This window comes from Physeter macrocephalus, chromosome 2 (assembly GCF_002837175.3).
Source record: "Physeter macrocephalus isolate SW-GA chromosome 2, ASM283717v5, whole genome shotgun sequence".
NCBI lineage: Eukaryota > Metazoa > Chordata > Mammalia > Artiodactyla > Physeteridae > Physeter > Physeter macrocephalus.
In genome coordinates this window covers 16,054,121-16,060,622 of record NC_041215.1, presented here as the reverse complement: position 1 = coordinate 16,060,622, position 6,502 = coordinate 16,054,121, and positions in this window count along the sequence as shown.

Here is a 6,502-nt window from a genome sequence, read left to right as displayed (position 1 = left end):
TTGTTCAAACCCTGGGTTTCTGTATTTAAAGTATCAGTGGTGGTCCAGATCAACTATGTGGGAAGAGAAGCCCGAGGTCAGTTTCTCTAAGCTAAGGCCCCCTTGAGCCTGCAAAGGGAAGTACTTGAAGGCCCAATTTCTTCCTGGGGAGCTCCCCTCTGCACGTGTCCTACCTGCTCACACTCAGCACAGAAGGAACTTTTGTACCGAGAGAAGCTACAGAGACCTGGAAAGCTGGGGATGAGCATGGGATGGTGGGTAGGCGGATGGGGAGGTGATGCCCTTTCTGAGGTTCTAACTGTGGCTGTAGAGGTAGGCTTGAGCTTTGCATCCACAGTGTAGGTGCACTTAGTAATCTGAGTACATTGAGAAAGTCTGTGAAGGTCAGGAGTTCTGTCTTCTAGACAAAGGGTTTATGAGTTGGGGAGTTCATTTGAATCACAACCTTAAATTGAATCCGGCCAAGAGTTTTCTCACTTGTGAGAACTGAAGCCTTAGAGAGGGAGTATTTTCATTATGCCCTGAGAAGAGGGTGTGCAGAGCTCCCAGAGTTCGTTCCTGTGGTTGGTCAGGTGTCCCCCCATCCTCCGTCACCAGGGGTTGACTCTAGGGGTTGTATTCCAGCAGGCAGAGACTGGACTGCAAGCTTGGGAATCTGGGTTTTCTTCTGAACTATAGGGAAACACCTGATTCAAACATTTGCATTTCTTTCCTTGTGTACCTTTATATATTGAATATTGCAGCTCTTAGCTTTGTTTTCCTTTGGTAATTTGTGATATTATTTCCTGTGAATGTATGAGAATTTTCTTTGTTGGGCTTTGAAAATGTAGGCTGACTGAGAGATACAATGGAGGTAAGGCAAGAAATTCTGGAACCAAACAGAATTTTATTTTTATTTTTATTGCTATGAGAAAAACTCCTTAAAACTTACATAAATCTTTGAGAGGTCTAATACATTTTATGGATTAGTCCCAAATCCTGTTACCAACCAGGGTTCTTAGCCTCCTTAACCAACAGAAATTGATAAGAGGCCAGACAGGAAATTCAGGCAAGGCTTTATTGGGGCCCCTGCTGTAGCAGGAGGGAGCGAAAACAAGCAACAGGTTCCCTTGCTCCCTCCCTGTGGGGTGGGGGAGTGGGCAGCTGGTACCTTATATGGGGTCATTCTGGATGGGTGGCTTAGGTGGTCTGCCTTCTCCTTTGGTGGTGCTGTGTGGGTTTTTGGTCTTTTTGTATCTTATTGTTCAGAATTTGCCCCAACTTCACACACATGCATTTATGTTAGTCCCTCAAGTTTCTTTGTATTTTGTTGCTTGTCCCTTACAGTTTGTATTTTGTTGCTAGAGGTTTGTCCAGATGCAAGCACTGCAGCAAAGGGTCCCAGATCCCAGCCTGTCTCAATCCTTAGTGCATTATATTACTCATAATAATAATGCATAATAGTAATCCCCCAGCGTAAGATATAAGGAGAAACTATAAAGCTTCTTATGGTTTATAATGTTTATAAAGTTTGTAGTTTATAGTCCTTCTTAGTTAGAAAGAGATTTGAAATTTTCCCAGCCGATCCGCGGCATGTGGGATCCTCCCGGACCGGGGCACGAACCCGCGTCCCTTGCATCGGCAGGCGGACTCTCAACCACTGCGCCACCAGGGAAGCCCCTGAAATTTTTCTTTTTTATGGTTAAAACTTTTATAAGAGTTAGTGTTTAAAGGATTAAATCTTAGAATGGTGTCCTTATAGAAAAGTAGAAATTAAATGAATTAAAAATTGTTTTAAAAAGCAAAAGCAAGTTAATTAAAAATAAAGTCATTTGAATAGACAAATATGGTTTATATAAATTACTCTGCTTATTTTAAATAATCGTGCAACAGTTAGCAAAATTCTGTAAGATAAGAAGGTCTAAATTAGACTCAGTGTCTGAACATTTTGTTTTCCTCCAGTGTTGTTGCTTCAGCCACCCCGAAAAAACTAGTGGTGATCATTTCTTGAGTACCCTGTGTTTCTTTATCTAGAAAGAAGCATTTGTGAATGCATATTTTTCTTACCCATCTTTGTACTTGTAATGATCCCACACTTTTTGATATTTGCCTGCTCTCAGCTTAAGCCTCATTCCCCGCCCCCCCAAACCCCACCCTGTGCTGTTTGAGAGGCCTGCCCTGCCCTCACCTGAAACTTCAATTATGTGATTCATAAGCCTTTTCCTACCCTCTGTACGTGTGTGTGTGTGTGTGTGTGTGTGTGTGTGTGTGTGTGTGTATTTATGCCACACTGGCATCACTCAACATGGGAACCACACCTCTGCAGATAACCATAACAGTTGGTGCCGTAAGGGGCATGTTCAGACATGACCACCACCCGTGGGTCTGTCTTCTCCTGCTCTGACTTGCTCACCTGCTCTGCTGCTTGATGGCGGCCGGCATTGTGGGCTGCTTCTTGCTGGGCAGCTCGAGTTGTGAGCTGTGCTGCCCTGTGTTGCATTATTGACCATACCAAGCCTCAGTTCTGGGTTAAGTGGACCAGAATTGACAGTCGAGAATTCCTAGGCATTTGGAAGCAGGAGTATGGGATTTAGTCATCCTTAAGTTAATCCTAAATCAGTTTCTTTGCCCAAATTATCGGTGTGTTAGAGTGAATCTGTGACAGAGGATAGGTTGGCCCTAATCCATCGGATCACTGATGAGAGAGGGAAACTATACCCTGTGCAAGAGATGAGCACATTGGGTAATTGCTCTGAAAGAACAATTATTTAAAAAAAGAAAGAAAGAAAGAAAACATGGGGGAAAGGCAGCCATTTAGATGGGGGGCTGAATCCACACTCGTAATACCAGAGGACTTCCCAGGACGCTTTAGTGCCTCTGCTGCTGCTGCCTCTGTTGTAACAAAGATCCCCACCATCAGGGTTATAGGGGACAACAACCATGGCCTCACTGTGGCACAGCAAAGTTTAAGCAGTGCTTAAGCTTTATACTAAACAAAATTCAACTGATAAATTTAAAATATCTTATTGGCTTTATTCAGTGATTCATGCATCAGTCAGCATCTCATCTAGCAGAAAGGAACTTCGAAGAGCTGCACAAAATGTAAGGCTCAGGGAGGCAGAAGGGAGTGGGAACAAAGAGCTTTAATACTATGGAAAAGTGGATTGGTCTGGCAAGGTATCAGTACTATTCCTTTAGGGGATAGTAGCGGTCTGTGTGGCAGATTACTTAACTAGTGCTGAACGGGTAATTCCTGATAGATGGTTTAAGATTCCATTTTGGGGACAGCTGAAACTAATTAACTTGGTTTGGTGACATGCTGCTTAGTATAAGTGATCTCATTTTGAGCGTGTTATCTTGTTTTTAACATTTACAAGGTAACAATCATCATGGGGGATGGCACTTTTTTGTGGCTCTCTAGATGAAAAAATTTACAAATACCAGGGTAGAGAGCATACCACCTCCCCAGGAGTATATCCAGTGACCAAAAAAACCCTGGAAAGATAGGAGGGAGAGAACAAAGGAAAAAGAATACAGAAACAAATGTCTATACTTTGACCCAATTGGAAATTCAAAATATCCTAAAAGAATTTACACAACAAAAAGGTTGAAAGGAAAGACAAATAAAAAAAATTTTTTTTAAAGAAAAAAGATATGAGGGCTTCCCTGGTGGCGCAGTGGTTGAGAGTCCGCCTGCCAATGCAGGGACACGGGTTCGTGCCCCGGTCTGGGAAGATCCCACATGCCACTGAGCGGCTGGGCCCGTGAGCCATGGCCGCTGGGCCTGCGCGTCCGGAGCCTGTGCTCTGCAACGGGAGAGGCCACAGCAGTGAGAGGCCCACGTACTGCAAAAAAAAAAAGAAAAAAGATATGAAATGACACTATTCTGCTTTTGGGCCTCTACATAACAGGTTCTGAATTAATTTTACCTTTTGCTGTAATGCACTCATTCACAAACCTTCATGCAGATAATCAATACTAGGGCTCAAATGTGGGATACCTGGGAATCCCACAAAATTTAAGCAAGGTGTCCTGGATAATTTTAGGGGAGTTAACTAAATATCATAGAGAGGACAAATGGATATTTTTCACCTTGACCATGAGGACGAAATTCCTCTTGGTCATAGCACCCATTGTCTTAAGATATTCCACACTGAGCAGAGGAAGGTCTGAACCATTGAGTTATAAATGAAATTTTAATTTAGTCTTTGACACTTTCAAATTATATAGGGAAAATGGAACCGCACAGGCCTTACCTCCCAGTTAAATTATTTAGTCCGTCCCACTATAAATTAAACCTTATATTGGGCCTTGAAGGATTGAAAACCATTGTGTAACACCTTTTAATGAAGAAGTGATTAATCCCTCTGCTTCTTTTAACAGCCTCATTTAACCTGTTCTTTTTTTTTTTTGGCTTGTGGGATCTTAGTTCCCTGACCCGGGATCAAACCTGGGCCCTGGCAGGGGAAAGCGCTGAGTTCTAACCACTGGACTTCCAGGGAATTCCCTTAACCTGTTCTTAAATCTGGAAAGAATGAATGACACTTCACACTGGATTACTGCAACTGTGAGGCTGTGGTTACACAAAGAAACCCCTACTCCCAGTCCCCAACATTATGGAAATTACTGGCTCTACCCATTCAGCAATGTAAATATCCTTCTCTCCCAGATTTGGCTAAGTCTGTTCTGTTCTCTGTCTATTTCAACAGCCTCTCAGCTGCAGTTGCCTTCACTTCTGAAAGGATATGATACACCTTCACCTGGTGCAGTTGCCTTCACCTCTGAAAGGATATGATACACCTTTACCTGGTTACCCTCAGGGAACCTCAACACCCCTGTGAGCACACACAGTCTCTGCAGGCAGTATCTGAACTGTAGCCACCTTGGTCCAGAAGTACAGGTGTGACATTACACCAATGACATCCTTTTATGAAGACATCAGAACATAAAAATACTGACAAAAAGAGCTCCTAAAAAGTAGACAGGACATTGCTGGTATATGATGTGAGGCTCCTAGCAGCTTGCTTAAATTCCTAACAATTATTTGGTAACCTGGGGCCCACTCTCCCTGACACAGTGGGGAAATAACTCTTGTCCCTCTCAGCACCCACAACCTTGTCTAGATTCTTCTGGTGTTCTGGAGGCATCTTATCCCTTGTTTACGAATTTTACTTGAGCCCATTTATACTATTACTTGTACATCGGCCCACCTTGAATATTCCCCCTACAAAAAAACAAAAAGGCTCTGGACTCAGATCGAACTGCTAGATGACAGGCACTTCCCTTAGTGTCATCAGACACTGATTCACAGTAGAGGCTTCAGTGACCTCGTCTCCTGCCTCTGGAGTTGCCATCAGTAACTGCCCTAGGCTCCACACTATATGCCATTCGAGCTGCAGTTATCCCTTCTGACAGAGCTGTGCTAAAAACAGATAGCCCTGAGCATGTGACCCCCTCATCCAGATTCCCATTATGATTTGGGAGCTGTGAACAGCACCCCAAGAGCTCAGCTCAGCTATGGAAACCCCCTTCAGGCAAAATACAGCTAAACCTGGGCCCCCTGCCATAACCTACCTGCAGGAGGGGTGGCCTCCCCTCTCCTTGGTCCCTTGCCAGGTGCTGAAGAAGGTCACCCCCTTCCCAGATCCCTAGGCTCCCGGTGAGCTGCTTAGGAGTCCCCGAGTGAAAAGCAATGAGAGTTTCAGACATTAGAGACAGCATCTCCACATCCATACCTGATCCAGCTCAGGCAGAGTTGCTGCTTTTCATCCCTCATTTGGGACAGCCTGATGAAGGATGGGACTCAAGGGTCCACAACTGACCAAACATCAAGCTGCTGTCTGAGCCCTGATCAGCAACTGGCTTGGACAGTGTGTGTTTACAGACCCCTGGATGGTTGTCTAAGAGTTGCCCCTTTGTGGTAAAAGAATTCTGAGAATCTCTTGCCTAACAGATACCCACGATATAAATCAAGGTAACACTTGTCTGTATATGTACTAAGGCCTCGCCAGGACACTCTTATCCACGTCAGAGTCCCAGGCACTACTGATAGTAACCAAGGCACTCATTTCACTTCTCAGAATATCCAGGGCTGGGCTGTGGAACACAGCATTCAATGTAGTTTTAACCTCTCTTCCAAGTCCCAGGCCTCATAAGAGCACCATAATGGCTCATTGAAATAAATTCAAATCAGTTGAATGAAAGATGGCCCTTTTCAGTTATCAGTCGTCTGAGATGAATGTTAACGTATCTGTCTTTATCTTTTTTTTTTTCTAACAGACTTTTATTTACAGCAGTTTTTGGTTTACAGAAAACTTGATCAGAAAGTAAAGAGTTCCCACAGAACCCCTGTGCCTCCACGTAGTTTGTCCTATTTTTAATATTTTGTATTACTGTGGTGTATTTGTTACATTCGATCAACCAATATTGATGCATTAAAATCTACATGTAAGGGCATCCCTGATGGTGCAGTGGTTGAGAGTCCGCCTGCCGATGCAGGGGACACGGGTTCGTGCCCCGCTCC